Below are 19090 nucleotides of genomic sequence, written 5' to 3'. Positions count from 1 at the left end.
TGAGTGAGAAACACACGGTGGGTCTGCACCATGGCTCAGCGTGTCCAGACTGAGACGTGGGTTCACAGGTGAACAGGGGTCTGGGAGCTGGAATGTGGGGACCCGAGAACTGGTTCAGGGTAAGAAACACTATCGGGCAGTGGGGAGATGCACTGAGAGGACAGGAGGGAAGAAATCCACAGTGGAGAATGCCTACCATGGAAAGCTGGGCGGCCATGGCAGCAGCTCGATACTGCTGACCCACAAGCGGGGGGAGGAGCCGTGGGTGTAGACTCTCTCTCGGCACCTGTGATGGACAAAGGGAGGACCCCTCTGAGCCTGGCTGTTGCGGTCAGGGATAACAAAGGCCCCCGGGCGGGGCTGGCCTAGAGTGCCTGCAGCTGAGAGCCAAAAGTCCGCAGAGTGGCCCAGCTCTGGAGGCATTCTGTTTACACCTGAGCTGCCAGCGTCCCACTGCAACAGGCACCGCCACCGCCGATGGAGGAAATCAAAAAATATCTAGAAGCAAATGACGATGGGACGCAGCAAAGGCAGTTCTAAAAGGGAAGTTTATAGCAATACAGTCCTACCTCAAGAAACAAGAAAAATATCGAATAAACAACCTAACCTTACACCTAAAACAATTAGAGAAAGAAGAACAAAACAACCCCAAAGTGAGCCGAAGGAAAGAAATCATAAAGATCAGATCAGAAACAAATAAAACAGAAATGAAGGAATCAATAGCAAAGATCAATAAAACTAAAAGCTGGTTCTTTGAGAAGATAAAATTGATAAACCATTAGCCAGACTCATCAAGAAAAAAAGGGAGAAGACGCAAATCCACAGAATCAGAAATGAAAAAGGAGAAGTAGCAATGGACACTGCAGAAATACAAAAGATCATGAGAGACTACTACAAGCAGCTATATGCCAATAAATTGGATAACCTGGAAGAAATGGATAAATTCTTAAAATGTAAACTCTTCCAAGACTGAACCAGGAAGAAATAGAAAATATGAACAGACCAATCACAAGTATGGAAATTGAGACTGTGATTAAAATCTCCCAAGAAACAAAAGCCCAGGGCCAGATGGCTTCACAGGCGAATGCTATCAAACATTTAGAGAAAAGCTCACACCTATCCTTTTCAAACTCTTCGAAAATATAGCAGAAGGAGGAACACTCCCAAACTCATTCTACAAGGCCACCATCACCCTGATACCAAAACCAGGCAAAGATGTCACAAAAACAGAAAATTACAGGCCAATATCACTAATGAATATAGATGCAAAAATCCTCAACAAAATACTAGCTAACAGAATCCAACAACACATTAAAAAGATCATACACCATGATCAAGTGGGGTTTATCCCTGGAATGCAAGGATTCTTCAATATATGCAAATCAATCAATGTGATACATCATATCAACAAATTGAAGGATAAAAACCATGTGATAATAAGGATGCAGATGCAGAGAATGGACTGGAGGAAAAGGGGTTGGGGGAGCAGGGGGCAAAGGGGAAGCTGGGACAAAGTGAGTGAGTAGCATAGACATATACACTACCAACTGTAAAATAGATAGCTAGTGTGAAGTTGCTGTATAACAAAGGGAGATCAACTCGATGACGGGTGATGCCTTAGAGGGCCAGGACAGGGAGGGTGGGAGGGAGTCGTGGGAGGGAGGGGATATGGGGATATATGTATAAATACAGCTGATTCACTTTGGTGTACCTCAAAACCTGGCACAAGCGTGTAAAGCAATTATATTCCAATAAAGCACTTAAAAAAATAAAAATAAAAAAATAAAGAATAAAAGCTTTGTCAACTAAGGGAAAAAAAAGAGAGAGATACAAACTACTATGTATAAAATAAGTTACAATGATGTACTGTACAGCACAGGGAATATAGCCAATATTTTAAAATAACTATAAATGGAGTATAACCTTTAAAAAATGTGAATCACTATGTTGTACACCTGAAACTTATATAATATTGTAAATCAACTATACCTCAATAAAATAGAGGTTGGTGGGTTTTACATGCCAACAACAACAAGAAAAGGGGGGTGTATATATACAATGGAATATTAGCCATTTAAAAGAATGGGATATTGTCATTTTCAGCAACATGGATGAATCTGGAGATTATCATACTTAGCAAAGTAAGTCAGACAGAGAAAAACAAATATCATACGATATCACTTATATGAAGATGCTAAATGATGACATAAATGAACTTATTTATAAAACAGAAACAGACTTACAGTCTTAGAGAACGAACTTATGTTACCAGGGGAAGGGTGGGGGCAGAGGGTTAAGTTCGGAGTTTGGGATCAGCATGTACACACTGCTATCTTTAAAATAAAATGCCTTTCCATAAAAAGTAAAGTAATTATTGACAGGTTAAGGACTTACTATTGTGACCTTGTTAATTGTTTTTAGCTGTTTGTTTGTTTGTTTCTTTTTTTCCTCTCTTGCTGCCTTCTTTTGAGAATTAATAATTTTCCATAGTGTTATGCTCTATTTTTTTTCTACTTACCTTTTGTGTACGTGCTGTAGATTTTTTTTTTTCTTCTGTGTGTGTACGTTTAAGTGGAGGCTTACTTAAACATCTTCTGGATATGACAGTCCATTTTAAGCCTATGACAACTTAACTTCAATTGCATACAAAAACTTACCCTTCTCTAACCCCCTCCACATTTTGTTTTCAATGCCGCAATTTATGTCTTTTTGTATTGTGCATCTATTAATGAATTTTTGTGGTATTGCTATTTTAATTCTGTTGTCTTTTAACCTTTTTCCTAGAGTTAATTAGTCAACACTATAACATATTACAATATTAAAGAATTATGACTATTGCTATATGCTTATTTTTACTAGGTTGTATTTTTATATGGTTTTATATTACTAATTAGCACATTTTCTTTTCAGCTTGAAGAACTCCTTTCAGCATTTCTTGTAAAGCACGTCTAGTGGTGATTGCTAACTCATATATTCTTTGTATTGGTAAGTCTTTATCTCTTCTTCGTTTCTGTAGCACAACTTGCTGTAGAGAATATTCTCGGTTTGCAGTTGTTCTAAAACAATTTGAGTATATTATTCTGTTCTTTTTTGGCCACTAAGCTTTCTGCTGAGAAATCCACTGCTAGAGTTATGGGGGTTTCTTTGTATGAGATAATTTTTTGCCTTGCTCTTTTTAAAATTATCTGTTTGTCTTTGACTTAAGACAGTTTTTATTAACTTGTCTTGGAGAAGATAATTTTGGCTTTAAATTTTAGGGTGACCTATTAGCTTCATGAAATTGGATGCCCAAATCTCTTCAGCTTGGGGAAGTTCTAAGCCATTTTTATTTGAATAAATTTTCTACCCATTTCTCCATCTCTTCTCCAACTGGGACTCCAGCAAGGTGTAGATCCTTTCTCTTAATTATGTTCCATACCTCCCTTAGGAGTTTTTCATTTCTTTTCTTTCTTTGTTTCTTTTTGCACCTCTGACTGGATAATTTCAAATGACTTGTCTTCTAACTCACTGATTCTTTCTTCTGCTTTTACTGTCTGCTGTCGTTACTCTCTATTGAAGTTTGCATTATATTGTTCACCTCCAAAATTTGCTCTTCTTTTATATTTTCTTTGTCTTTGTTGAACTTCTTGTTTTGTTATTCTATTGTTTTCCAGATTTTGTTACATAGTTCACCTTTGTTCTCTTGTATCTTTCTGAGTATCATTAGAACAATTACTTTGTATTCCTTTTGGGTAATTCCTGTGCCTAAATTTCTTTAGGGTTACTTACTGAGTGTTTGCTGTGTTCCTTTGGTGGTGTCATGTTTCCCTGATTCTTTGTGATCCATGTAGGCTTGCATTGGTGTCTGCACATTTGAAGAAGCAGTCACCTCTTCCAGATTTTATGGGATGGCTTCAGTAACAAAAACCTTCACCTGCATGTGGAGGCACACTGGTGCTTTCAGCACATTGTGTCTTTTTGGTCTAATGGTGTAGGCTGCCAAGTGCAGGGATGTGTGGCAGATGCAGGTCCAGCAGGGCATGGTATCTTGTCAGTTCAGACTGTTGGACTTGACAGAAGTGACAACTACCTTTTCTTTGCCAAGCACTGCGGAGGGTAGGCAGAGGTTGCAAGGGCTATTGGGGTTCTCAGCAGCTATTCCAAGTACAGTGGCTAGGCACCAGGGCAGGCATTAATGCTGGCCAGAGCTGGTGGGGTGAACACACGCACATCTGTGGGAACCAGCTGACGTTTCCTGTGTAGTGGAAGAAGTGGGTGCAGACACACATGTAGTTGTGACAGTCAGGGCAAGCATCAAGATCTGAGGTTAACTGCAAGTGCACTGGCAGTTGCTGGGGCTTTGGTTGTCAGCATGCACTACTGTGGCTGCTGGACTTTGCCACAGGCACATGGCAGCAGAGGCCAATGTCAAGAGTGAGGCCAGGGGTATGCAGGTGCATAGCTGGTGGGAATAGCTACAGGTGAGCCCAAGGTGCAGGCCAATGAAAGAAAACGAAACTGATTCTGGGGCCACAAAAAGCATGTGCCCTTGGCAGTTATCGTGCACTAACATGGCTGCAGGATCTTGCCACAGGCATGCACACAGCAATGGAGGATGATGAAGTGCTTCAGGCTGTTAGTGTGCAGTGCACATCTGGAGGGACCAGCCCCAAGCATGTGCATGGTGATGGGGGTCAGCTATGGGAGTCTAGGCTCGTGTTGTGAATTTGTGCAGTGGCAGAGGCTTGGAGTGGCTACTGGTGTTAGGCACTGGCACTGGCATGGGGAGGATGGAGCAGGGAGGGAGTCATGTGGTTGGCATCTGCAAACATAAATACCTGTGAGGTGAAAAGTGGTGAAATTTGTAGAGTATTTGCGGTGGCTGTGCTGGTCGTTGGTTTTTTCAGTGTAAAAGCAGCTGAAGGGATCTTCTGCAGAACAGGTCACTGAGAACCACGTTCATACTTGCTGCATGGCTGATACTGGTAGCCTCTGCTTTTCTTCCTTGTTCTTAACTATGTCTATATGTCTCAGCTTTGCCAGTCTCTGGGTGTTATGAAAGCAAAGTTAGTTCTTGCAGTGCCCTGAAAGGCTGGGGAAGCTGTTCACTCACTCCACTCTCCTTTTTCCCATCACAGGAACTCCTTCTACGTGGGGAGTCACCTCTTGGTGATGAGCAATGTTGGCTTGGGGGATTGGGATGTTGCAGGCAACATGAAGCTGTTCTTCCTTTCCTTTTTACCTGGTTATTCTCAGGATTTTTGTTCCACTATGTGTTGTAAATTTCTAAGTGGATGCCAGCCCTCTCCCGGAGCTAATTTTGTTCAAGGATAGCTAATTGTCATTTTTGTGAGGAGACAAAGGCTGGGGTCTCCTACACTGCCATCTTGGTGACGTCATGTGTATAGTACAATATACCATGTTTATTCACAGGCCCAAATATATTTAGCTTCTCTGTACCATATAAAAACAAGATGGCAAAAGTTTATAAACTTAACCTTAGGTTCAGTAATTAGTGTTTCAGTAGTTTGTCATACTTAGATATGATTGAGAAACTTAATGAATATCTATTAGTTAACTTGGCATAACTCTACAGGTGCAAGTGAGCAAAAATATTTTGGAAACTGTTTTTAGACAGACATACTATAACACTTACCAAGGCCATACGTCTTCTAAAGTTATTTCTCTGTTACCTTTTTTTAACCATATTTTGGTAAGAAACCCAGGGAGAATAAAAATGTATGTTAACATTATACTTAATGCTGATAACTCAGAAGACACAGCTGTTTGTATTAAACCAACAGTACTAAATTAACCATATTTTCAAAAGATTTTTCACAACTCATGTCAACCTAAAAAGCATCTGGGTTTGTGCTTATATTTCTGGTAGTTTTAGGAGTATTTATTTATTTAAGCTCTCAATGATCTGTACGTAGATTTTAGTAGGACTCTTTTAAGGAATTTTACAAATTACTTGGATAATATCATCTGAAGGTAGAAAAATATAGCATATGCATAACATAAATAGATACACATAGAGAAAAACAGATACAAAAAGAGATATTATACTTTTCATTTAAAATTTTTAATAACAAATCAGGCAACATAGGAACACAAAACTAACTGCTTCATATAAAATAATTGACTCTCATCTTGGTCCACTCCATATTTTTATCTCAATTGTCTTTCTGCCTTAAAGGGAACAAATTAAGGTTACCTGATTAATATGAGGGCTAATGCTTTTTACTCACATTTGTGAGAAGACTTTTAAGATGATTTTGTCGTGATGTGTAATTTTATGGAGGCTACAAACTACCCTTTAGGCTGAAGAGACATCTAGAGGCTATCTGAATGTCACCAAAGTATTCTGAGTGAATAAATATTCAGTCTGTTTCCAGTCATCCCTATTCCTTTTACTTCTCAGCCACAGGTAGTTACTTTTGGCAGACCTTGAGTACATTGAGAGGCTCCAAAAGGGCAGAAGGCCAAATTTCAAGTGACTGAAAGGAGCTAAGGAGCTGAAGTGGGAAGAGAAAAGTCTGTCAGGGATGGATGGGTAGAAAGATGGAGAGGGTAGGGATTTGAAGAGGTCATGTCAAAGGATTCAAGGGAATTGGAGGGGAGGTTTAAAGTAGTAAGAGAAAGAAGGAGCAGAAACAAGAGGAAGAGAGAGGTCTTAGAAGAGACATTTTGGGGAGATTGCAAAATTCCCAAGGTGGCCAAAAACTTCCAAACTATCCTCAGCAAAATCATGCCAACAAGAAAGAGGTGGACAGGGTTGGCAGAACATACAGTCATCAGGGACTCAAGAAAGGGGTTTCAATTAAGTGAGAAGTTCCCATTGGTGAAGCAGTATCAAATAGAGAGAAGAGAGTGGTTTCACAAAGAGCCAGGAAAAAAAAAAATCCAACCCAGGAAGGAGGGAAAGAACCCCACTCAAAACAAGGAGCTTAGGGAAAAGCCTTCCAGTCCAGGAGTCAGGGAATGAACCCCAATAACAAGGAGCCAGAAGAAGAACTTCCAGCCCAGAGAGTCGGGCAATAATCCCCAATCGAGAAGAGAGCCAGGAAGAAAGACTTTTAGCCCAGCAGACACCTTTTAAACAAAGAAGCCTGGGATTCTAATCCAGCTTCTTACAGAGATCCTAGGAATCAAATGCAACCTCTGTTTGTCTGGGACCCTGCCTCAACTTCCAGAGTATACTTAGAATCTCAAGAATCAAAATCTGTCCTTACCAGCTTCAACAGATGTTTGTGCAGAGCAATGGCTGAGGAGTAGGATTGACCAATAGATACCCGACCAATCAGTCAGAAGTGAAGCCAAAGGCTGCAAAGGTACGCTGAGTCCTGAGTGAGAGATCTGAGGCTCCAACGATAAATCTGATCCCCTCTGAGTTTGGGCACCACAACTGTTAAAGAAAAAATTATTCGTGGTCCTTGTTATAGACAGTAAGAAAAACTTTATTCAGAGGAGAACTATTGTGATAAGTATAGGGACCACTGCAATGGGGTCTTGCAGTGGGGGAGAGAGATCAGGCTCAACTGTGAATACAACAAGGAAAAATGTGAATTTTAAGCCAAGGAACATGGTGATGGTGATGGTGATGGTGGGAGGGGGCGGTCAGTGGATGTAAAATCACTAAGAGGAAACATCAGGGGTAAGGAGAGGATTCTGGCTAAACTGACCTAACAGGATTTTTGTTGAAGGCAGGCCAGAGTGATCAGACATCATCCCGGGGATGGTGCAGGAAGAGGAACCCACGTAGATACTGAGGGTGATCAGATATCAAGAATGGGGGGATTCAGGCTAAACTTACTTGGCAAGATTCTTGCTAACATTGACAATACAGACATGAATGTGGAAGCCCAAAAGTCAGGGCCTAGTTGAGAAGAGAGTTCAAATGAGCCTGAGTAGAGTTTGGTCAAGGAGAGAATCTTTGTCAGCAGGTCAGAAAAGAGTTTCACATTAAAGATGAAGCTACAGGCAGAATTTCCTTGTCAAAACTATGAAAGATGAAAAGCCTATTAATTAGAGATAAACACCACTGTGTTGACACACATTTAACCCATGTGAGGTGTATGTAATGGTTTCCTGTTAGATGATCGTAGATGATCTAAGGCATAAGGTATCTCAAAGATATCAGAGCAGTTGCCCATGTGTCACTAGATGATGCATTATACTGGGAAATAATTTAATAGTTAAATGTACCCTCTAGAGAAAAAAATGTAGTATAGGTAGTATAAGAGTATGGAAAATCATGAAAGGGGTGCATGAATGAATTAAGGATGGGAATCAGTGTTGTACCAGAAAAAGAGCTATTATATACACTCTGGGGATACATATGTAGTGCAATTAGAAACATTAGTAAAAAGGGCACACACTGACTTCAGGGTCAAAGGGAAAAAATGGGTAAGGGACACAATAAGGGCTACAAATGTATCTCAAACATTTTATTTCCTTTTGAAAAAATGAAGGAAAAAAGGAGAAGCAGCAACAGTAGCACCTTGGCCCAGGAATCAGGAAATATTCATTTAAGGCCTGGCTCTTATAGGATATTACTATGTCCTCTAAACCCTATCCTCCTTGTGGACCTGTTTAATACTCTGTACAAATAAGGAGTTGGACTCGATAATCTCAAAGGCCCAAATAGCTCTTGCTTTCTCTAGAATTCTATTGTTCCATTCTCACCAAGGGTCCTTGTTTGTGTATATTTAATGCCTTAATTTCCATGTACCCAGTTAATAATATAATAATAATAATAATAATAATAATAATAATACTCTTCCATGTATCTAACTAACTGACATATTATCTACCAGTTCAGAATGAGACAGAGAATTGAAGAGAAAGTAAAAAGGAAGTATATTATCAAAATATAAACACTGAAACAACTTGGAATGTTGAGGGAACTGGCCTGTAGCATAAGGAAATAGTAGTAAATTGTGCAGGAGTAGTATACAGTTTAGCTGGAAAGGGAGAAAGGACCCAGGTCATCAAGAGCATTAGATGCCAGGCTGAAAAGGTGGTCTTCGTTCAAAAGGGGAGCATTGTTTTGAGTGTCCTTCAGGTCAGAGTCCTCCTGAGGCACACTCTCACCTAGAAACTGAATTCACACACTGCACTTTCTCTTCTCTCTGTTTCGCCACACCGTCTATTATTAGAGGCCATCTCAATAGCGTTAAAGCTTTTCCACAATTGGACAAATGTGAAGGAATGCGTTCTAACTACTTCATTATATCTCAATCATAAGAGCAGGCAGGACAATGGATCGAAGACCAAAAAATGCAAATTACCACTGACTGGCCCTATAAAAGCTTTAGGACAAGAGAGGAAGGAGAAAAGCAGGCCTAGGTTAGTTTTAAAGTACCATGTAAACCAGGTGCCTCAAAAACAATCACAGGCTTTGTCCCAATAAGACCCCCCAGGGAGCCCTATCTTAAAAAACAAAACAAAAGCAAAAATCACTCTGAAATGCACAGCAGGTTTGTGCCCAAAGACATTCCGCACAGTTACTTACAATGGTACTGCCTTGGGATAGCTCAACAAGATATATCCATGTGATGGAATGTCACGTGGACATGGTAAATCCCATCCACCGTGAGTTCTGAATACTTTGCAGGGCAGGGGAAGGGGGACCCAAGGCTATAATGTGGAAAAGGAAGAACTTGACTACTTGTTGGATTAAACAGTGAGGTATCCTGACGTGCTAGCCTTTTAAATGTGCCTTTCCTCCCCAAAGACTGTTCCAGAAGCCAGTTGCCTTCCCCTGATTGCTCTGCTCTTCCCCCAGGGTTTTGGCAGGCCCTGAGGTCCTCTCTTCCTATAGGCTGTTCCCTCATGCCAGCACAGTGAATAAAACTGAGAAAGCAGTGGTGCTTGGATGGGGGCCTCCTGCACCCCTTCACTAGAGAATCAGAACCTGGGTGAAGTTTGGGCCTCCAAGGGGGAGAAGGGTCACGACACATTCTTGCGAAGGTGAAGCAGAATGGTGTGCGCCTGTGAACGGGTGCTTTTCAAGGGGTAAGATCCATGCTTTCCTTGGATGTCTTTAAAGGAGCTCCTACTCCCAAACAGTTTTTTTTTAAAGAAAGAATATATTTGCCCTTGAACCAATAGGGTGGAGGTTGGGATGGGGGAAGTGGGTGAGGACTAATGAATTTGCTCTGATTCTGACCCTTCCAGGCTTTTTTCCAATTCAGAACCACTGGAACCTCCTGGCATGGGACATGGCCCCTAGACTTGACCCCTAGACTCGACCCCTTCCCCAGGCTGAGAAATTGTCCACCTGAAGTAGGCCTTCAGCTGAGAACATGGGCTCTATTGTGATGTAAATCCCCTAGGTTAGGGGAAATGGTGAGACCGAGACCTTCAGAGACACGTGATCGATTGACTGAGCCGCAGCTCAAGCACAGGATGGTTGTTCTGCTTCTGAATGAACAAACAAAATTAGACGTACAGATACAGTGAACAGATCAGTGGCTACTAGAGGGGAAGGGGAACCAGGGGGAAGACGAAGTTGGTAAAGTGCTCAACTGTATGCTGACAAACGAAAACTAAACATTTTGTGGTGATCCGGCTATAGTGTATAAAGAAGGTGAAATATAATATTGAATGGGAAACTTATACAATGTTATAAACCAATGTTACTTTAAATAAAAGAAATTTAGAGGTAGCCAAAAGAAAACAAATGTGATCAAGGAATGTTATTCAACAATACAAAGAATTCTTAAAATTCACCAATAAGACAGCAAACAACTTGATTATAAAATGAGCCAAAAACCTTATCAGACACAGCACTAACGATGATATACGCATGTCAAAGAAGCATATGAAAAAATGCTCCACATGATATGTCATCAGGGAAATATAAATTTAAGCAACAACAGGATACCACTACACACCTATTAGCATGACTAAAATCTAGAACACTGAAAGTAGCTAATACTGGCTAGGATATGGAGAGCAACAGGAACTCTAATTCATTGCTTATTGGAATGCAAAATTGTACCACCGCTTTGGTCGGCCGTTTGTGATTTCTTACAAAACCAGTTCAACTCTTTTCCTACAGTTCAGCAGTTGCACCCTTGATATTTACCCAAAGAACTGAAAACTTATGTCCAAACAAAAATATCCACAAGGATTTTTATGGCAGCTTTATTCATAATTGCCAAAACTTGGAAGCACACAAGATGTCTTTCAGTAGGTGAATGGTACATCCAAACAATGAAATATTATTCAGCAATAAAAATAAATGAGCTATCAAGCCATGAAAAGACATGGAAGAAACTTAAATGCATATTACTAAGTTAAAAAAGCCAATCTGAATAGGTTACAGATTGTATGATTCCAACTACATGATAGTCAGGAAAAAGCAAGTCTATGGAGTCAGTAAAAACATCAGCGGTTGTCAGGAGTTGGTGGTGGGGAGAGGAGGGATGAATAGGTGGAGCACAGAGGATTTTTAGTGCAGTGTAAATAGTCTGTGCACTACTGTAATGGTGTACACATGTCATTATACATTTGTCCAAGCCCGCAGAATGTAAAACACCAGGAGAGAATCCTAGTATAAACGATGGATTATAATGGGTCAATTTAGGTTCATCAACTGTGACAAATGCACCACTCTGGTGGGTGATGCTGCTGATGAGTGAGTCTATGCAAGTGTTGGGGCAGGGATATATGGGAACTCTGTACTTTACACTTAATTTTTCTGTGAACCTAAAACTGCTCTAAAAGTTAAAGCCTTTATATAAAAATAACTTTTTAAAGAGGAAGGAAATCCTGTCACATGCTACAACATGAATGAACCTTGAAGACATTATGCTAAGTGAAACATGCCAATCACATCACAAAAATACAAATACCATATGATTATATTTACATGAGGTATCTAGAGTAAGTTGATCTTATAGAAGCAGAAAATGAAATGGTATCTGCCAGTGGCTCACAATAGAGGTAAAGGAATTGTTTAATGTACATGGAATCTTAGTTTCACAGGATGAAAAGGATTTTGGAGATTGACTGCACAACCATATGAATATACTTAACACTACTAAACTGTACAGTTAGAAATGATGAGACAGTTAATTTTATGTTGTGCATATTTTACCACAATTTAAAAAGGAAAGACATTCTGATACATTGCTACATCATGGATGAAACTTGAAGTGAAATATGCCAAGTGAAATAAGCTATACACACACACAAAAACAAATACTGTATGATTCCACTGATATGCTAAGTGAAATATGCCAATCACATCACGCTTAGAGTGGGTACTTAGAGTGGGTCAATTCATAGAACAGAAAGTAAAATGGTGTTTTTCAGGAGCTGGGGGAGGGAGGAAAGGGGAGTTATTGCTTTATGAATACAGAGTTTCAGTTTGGGAAGATGAAAAATTCTTGGGGATGGGTGGTAATGATGATTGCATATTAAGTATATAGAAATGTACAATTAAAAATTGTTAGGGATTTCCCTGGCAGTCCGGTGGTTGAGACTCTGTGCTTCTACTGTCGAGGGCATGGGTTTGATCCCTGGTGGGAGAACTAAGATCCTGCATGCCGCGTAATGTGGCCAAAATAGTAAAAAATAAAAAAATTAAATGAAAAAAATAAAAATGGTTAAATGGTAAATTTTATACTATGTGTATTTTACTGCAATTTAAAAAACCCTCTGGTATACAATCTAAATTCTGTAAGACAATTTACAGAACTCCTCATGATCTCCTCTACTTATCACTCCTACCAGATCTCTCACCACTGCATCTACTTTCTAGTTTAGCTAAATTGTCTTTTAGTTGGTCACATAGGAAATATTTTCTTGCCTTCAGGCTTTCCCATTTTGTTCTCTTTGATTGGCACCCTCTTTCCCCTTCTCTCTGTTTTTTTTTTTTTTCCTAATTACTACTCATCATTCTTCAGCATTATAGTGAATATATTATTACTTTTTAATCCGCCTTGTGTCTCTTCCTTTTGGGAATTGTTCCTTCCTGATTCAGTATGACTCTGGTGAGGCTGTCAATCAAGGAACTTCACCTTCTTCTCCATAGTGGTGAGAATATAACCTTAGACAAACCAATCAGAGCACCCATTCTGGTGGATAGTGATTCATCCATAAATTGGTATGCGATCCAAGCAGGGTCAAACTGAGTACTTTTTGAGCTATTGATATGGGGCGTTGGAAAAGAGGCTGCCTCTCATTCTGGGTGTGTGAGCTTAACGTAATGTAATCCTGAAGGTACCGAGGTGCCATCTTTTTCAATATGAAGAGAAAGGCTGAAAATGAAGTAAGCAAAGGAATGCTGAACTGAGGGATGAGGAGAGATCTCTGAGGGCAACTTGAGCACGTGGATCCAGCCTCGCTTTATAAACCTGAATGAACCTTTTGGCCAACCCAATACATTGACTACTATCTTACTCAGCATTATATTTCCAGTATTTTGTATAGCTCTTGTCACATCATGAATATTTAATCAACACATTTTGAAAAACTGAATTATTCTTATCTATGGGGGTATGCTCATTGCACAATACTATACTCACCAGTTTTTTTCTAATATTTTTGTGATTTGATATATTTAACTTAAATTTATGGTATGAGGGTGGAGATCTAATTAGCTTTTTTCCCCATATGATCAGCCAGATATTCTTTATACAATTTAATGTATGACCCAGCCATTCCTCACTAATTTGAAATGCCACCTTTAAAGTCTTATAAAAGTCTGCGTCCATTTCTGGGGTTTATATCCTGTTATATTGACTTGTGCACATATTTCTACATCAGTAACACATTGTTTTAATTATTGCATCATTACAATATTATTTAATGCACATAAAGATCTCCCAAAAGGTAACTTTAATTTTTTCTCTGATTTCTGAATAGTTCATGAACTATGTGAAACATTAAAAACTGCTGACTGAAGTTTTCCCATTCTCCTTTTATTTTTTCATCATAATTTTTATTAATGCTTTTAATTAAGATACCCTATTTGTTTAATACTATTTTAGAAGTAAAGTGGAAAATAGCAAATAGTAAGCACAGCAGCCATCTTGACCAGGGAAACAGTTAAGATGTGGAAGAATAAGTAGATAAAATACCATAGAAAAGTTGACAGTGAAGAGAATATGTCGGGAATTTAATTATTTTTCATATTTTTCCCCTTATCCCCCCACCCCTACTCTCCTGATATTTTCACACTATAAAGAATGAGTGAATGGCCATTTTTAGCAAGAAGGTCATACTTTGATACCAATTTTAGTGATATTTTGTATGTGGAATTATTACGAAACATTTACTGAAAATTCACAATTTACTAGATCATAGTCATATAGAACTAACAGCAAATGGGAGAAAAAATTTATTGGAACCTTAATGAACTTATAGGAATTCAAAGTTATACAGCAAGGACTGAGTGTCACCAAAAGAGAGCATTGACTGGCTGCTGCAGGACCATCTCCCAGGCATTATTTGCTTTGGTGCGTTCACCATGATCCAGGTCAGGGCCTTCAGTCTTAGAGGTCTACAGCTTGATATTGGTCATGTCCCAGAATCCACCCAAATTCAAGAGGTGAAATTTCACTGATTATATCATAAGACTGAAAGATATAAAAAGAGAAGGACAATTTGTTCATTTATATCGAAAAATGCAATTATCATACAGATTAGATATGTCTGTTGAGAAGGTAACACCCCCCCCCTTCCTTCTAGGCAGATTACAAGGGAAGCGAAATTATTAGAGCATTTCTTCATAAACATTAAATCAGTGTCATAAGATGCTGATAACTGGCATCTTGCTTTATACCTGATGTATTTACCTGTACAATGAAGATTTATCTGTCACATAGACCAGATGTTTCCATCACCCAAGGCATTTTTCTCTGAGAAAAGTTCTAGGATGTCTGTCTCTGTGTCTCTTATTTTTCTAGACTTCCATAATTGAGCAACTGGCCCCATTCTGCCCCCACTGCCCATCAACACATTCTTATATTCTCCAGAGAAATCTATATATTTACACAAATAATACATGAATATAATTGCACTGTATATAATTCAAACAACATAGACAACATTACCTTTGCCACCAAACCTCTACTTTTCTTCAGTTCTATCTCTAGAAGAAAACACAAGTATCAGTTCTTTCTAGATCCTTTTCTATGCATTTAAATGTACATACAGATAGTACTTACAGTTAATACAAAATTTTAGAGAAGAGGGTTTGAATATAAATTAGATCATGTCACACATGCAGTTCTGCAATTTGTTTTAATCCACTTAATAAAATATCAGCAATTTGCCTTTATCAAAATAGATCTATCCCCATATTTCAACAGCTTCACAATATTACATTGCATGACAGAATAATTTATTTAGTCATTCCTCTGTTAAAATGTATTTAGCATCTTTGCAACTTTTCTTTATATATATATATATATATATATTTATTTATTTATTGGCTGTGTTGGGTCTTTTTTTTTTTTTGCTGTGTGTGGGCTTTCTTTTCAGTTGCAGTGAGTGGGGGCTGCTCTTCGTTGTGGTGCGTAGGCTTCTCATTGCCATGGCTTCTCTTGTTGTGGAGCAGGGGCTCTAGGCACGTGGGCTTCAGTAGTTGCAGCACATGGGCTCAATAGTTGTGGCTCATGGGCTCTAAAGCGCAGGCTCAATAGTTGTGGCACACAGCCTTAGTTGCTCCGCAGCACGTGGGATCTTCCTGGAGCAGGGATCGAACCCGTGTCCCCTGCATTGGCAGGCAGATTCTCAACCACTGAACCACCTAGGAAGCCCACAACTTTTCTTTATAACAAAAAAGTATAATTTGTTCATATGTAAGAATGTTTCCATAGGTTCCAAAAATGAAATATGTGTCAGAGTACACACTTTAAAGTTTCAATGCTGCTAATATATGATAAAAATATGCACTCTCATAGACAGTGTATATATCATCACATCCTTCCTAAAATTGAAGAATATATAGATTTTTAATTTTTTATAAAGTATTTATTTATTTATTTATGGCTGTGTTGGGTCTTCGTTGCTGTGCGTGGGCTTTCTCTAGCTGCAGAAAGTGGGGGCTACTCTTCGTTGCAGTGTGCAGGTTTCTCATTGTGGTGGCTTCTCTTGTTGTGGAGCACGGGCTCTAGGGGTGCAGGCTTCAGTAGTTGCAGCACGCAGGCTCAGTAGTTGTGGCTCACAGGCTCTAGAGCACAGGCTCAGTAGTTGTGGCTCACGGGTAGAGTTGCTGTGGGGCATGTGGGATTGAACCCGTGTCCCCTGCATTGGCAGGCAGATTCTTAACCACTGCACCACCAGGGAAGTCCCTGTGTAGATTTTTGATTGTTGCAAATATGATGGGCTAAAAATGGTATCTTGAATTGTACTTCCACGATTAATAATGAAGTTAAGTTCATTGATTATCATTATTGGTCATTAATATTTTGTCTTCTAAGAACTGTCTGTTCCTTAAACATTTTTCTAACAAGTTATTTGTGTTCTTGTATTATATATAAAAGTGCTTTAAGGATTCAAATCAAGATGGCGGTATAGGAGGATGTGGAACTCACCTCCCTCCATGAACACATCAAAAGCACATCTACATATGGAAAAAAAAATCTCACTGAAAACTAACTAGAGACTAGCAGAAAGACTCCTCTACAACCAAGGTTGTAAGAAAGATACATGCAGAATTGGGTGGGAAGGGAAGAGAAACAGGTTGGGACCTGTACTTCTGGGAGAGGACTCAAAGGAAAAGGGAGATTACATGGACATAGACTCTCTCTGGGGAGTGCGCAGTTCGAGCCACATATTGGATGACCCACGCCTAGAGTCTGACAAAGGAAAGAGCCTCCTTGGCTGGGTGGAGGCTCAGTGGGACTAGCAGGAGGGCTATGGGAAGCCTAGACTCTCTTTGTGAGGAGCACTTGAATGCTTGCTTGCTCCCAAAGCTAAGCAGAAAGGTTGGATTGAAACCACATAGATGGCTGACTCATTTCCTGTGACCAACCTAATGTGTGCCCCATGCTGAGTCAAGTGAACACTCTAGCCCCATTTGCCTCACACTGCAGCTTTGCACTAAAACAAAAGCAGCTAGAAATGAAGAAAAAGCTCACCCATAAGATACCACAGTGACTCAAAACCTAAACAATGTCTGAGCAGGAACTGGGCAACCATTACCACTGATAGCACAGGCAGCACATCACAGGAAGACCAGATCTCTGACAGTGGCCAGGCTGCCACACTCTGTGCCCTGACCCTTGCCCAATACCCACACCATTACCTCTTGCTCCAGCACTGTTGTTCTCTGGGGCTAAGGGAGCCACTTCTGGGAGGCAGAAAAGTGCATACTTAAAGGGAACCGAGGCACCTCAGACTCAACCCTCAGGGCTTCTGTTCCAGCATCTTGAGAACTGATCCAACCCCCAATAGGGTGGCGACAGTCACTGAGCAGAGGGAAAGTCCCTCCTCACACCTGCCTCCTGCACTAGCCCCTGAATCTCCAGCCCCACCTCCTACCACGGTGATAGATATTAACACACTCTGAGGAAAGATGTGACTTCTGTTCACGTCAAATCTACCTCTACCCCAAAGCCACTGGGCATGCACAGACTGTATCAGGATGCTCACACGTAAGGGCATCCCTTCAAGACTGCCATAGGTAACTGCTTTACCTAATTTCATAGAGACAAAGAAAAATAAGCAAATTGAGAAGACAGAGGAGTTTTTTCTCAACTGAAAGAGAAAGAAAGAAAAAAAAACTTTAGAAAACAACTGATGACACAAAAATAAACAATTTACTAGGTAAAGAATCCAAAGCATTAGTAATAACAATGCTAACTGAATTATGCAAAAGAATAGATGAACACAATGAAAATTTTAACAAGGAAACAAAATATAAAAGAAGAATCAGAGCAAAGAATAAAATAATTGAAATGAAAAACATACTAGAAGGAATGAACAGCAGACTAGGTGATACAGAAAAACGCATATAAGTGATCTGGAAGATAGAATAATGGAAATCACCAAGCACAACAGTGTTTTGCCGAAAGTCTTACTTTTGGTTTCAAGGTTCATAGGATTCGCTGGCAAAATAACCACTCTACACTCAGTTAAACAAGAATTTAGAGAGACAGTTTACTGAATTAACAAAGATTACAGTATACTAAAAAAGAATAGTAAAGACAGAGGTTTATACATCACCAAATGGGGAAGCACCTACATCCAGATCCAAGCAGCGCTGGGAAGTCCCTGGAATAGCAATCTGGAGCCCCAATTGGGAAGGGTCCCGGGAAGGGCATCCACTCCACAGGTGAGACTTCAGATGGGAGTTCTGGGGCTTCTGCTTGTAATTCCAGGCCACAAACTGATATCATCAGTTTGTGTGCAAAAATGCAGCTCTGGATTTACTTTAACAATGTTGTTGGTCTCATCATGTGAGTCACAAGATTTTCTAGACCCCAGGGGACTGGCCACCTCCCCAGGGCTCAGGAAATTCCAAGACCCACTCCCTTTCTTAAGTGCCATTTGACTTGCTAGTAGCAATTGTTAGGTGTGTAAGCAGGTGTGCAGCCCAGGCAGGGTCACAGGTCAGTCAGAGGTCTGTTTCTGTCGTTGAGACCTGAACAAGACTATATTACTATCTTCCCCAACAGACAAGCAAAAAGGAAAACAAATTTTAAAAAATGAAAATTGTTTAAGGGATCTTTGCAATAATGTCAGGCACACAAACATCCACATTATAAGGGTCCTAGAAGGAGAAGAGATAGAGAAGGAGGTAAAAAATGCATGTAATAAAATAGTGGAAGAAAATTTCCCAAGCCTGAAGAAGGAAAGATATCCAGGTATAGGAAGAACAAAGGGTCCCAAACAAAATTGCACCCAAACAAAGCCACAGCAAGACATACTCATAATTGAAATGGCCGACATCAAAGATAAATAATTCTAGGTCATGGAGAGGACGAGACTGCCGGATGACCCTCACACTGGATTCAGGCAGCTGGAGGCCCCTTCCTCCTCCCCATCCTTGGAATATGCATCCGCTTGCCATCCCTGCACTAAGATCTGCCCCAAGGATGCGGTCTTGAGAGGGTGATGTGTTGCAGAGACCATCTGGATGGTCTGC

The 19090-nt window shown here is 40.0% G+C and overlaps 1 long non-coding RNA gene across 1 annotated transcript; it reads right to left on the bottom strand.

The window, feature by feature from the left end:
• Positions 1 to 14320: 14320 nt before the first annotated feature.
• On the bottom strand, positions 14321 to 15090 carry LOC130841814 (uncharacterized). The gene is made up of 2 exons (XR_009050281.1): positions 15051 to 15090; positions 14321 to 14573 (listed from the first exon to the last, which is right to left on the bottom strand). It is a non-coding gene; the product is annotated as an uncharacterized LOC130841814 (long non-coding RNA).
• Positions 15091 to 19090: the final 4000 nt, after the last annotated feature.

This window comes from Hippopotamus amphibius, chromosome X (assembly GCF_030028045.1).
Source record: "Hippopotamus amphibius kiboko isolate mHipAmp2 chromosome X, mHipAmp2.hap2, whole genome shotgun sequence".
Lineage (NCBI taxonomy): Eukaryota > Metazoa > Chordata > Mammalia > Artiodactyla > Hippopotamidae > Hippopotamus > Hippopotamus amphibius.
The sequence above is the reverse complement of the archived record's forward strand: the minus strand, read 5'-3'. Positions and strand labels throughout refer to the sequence as shown.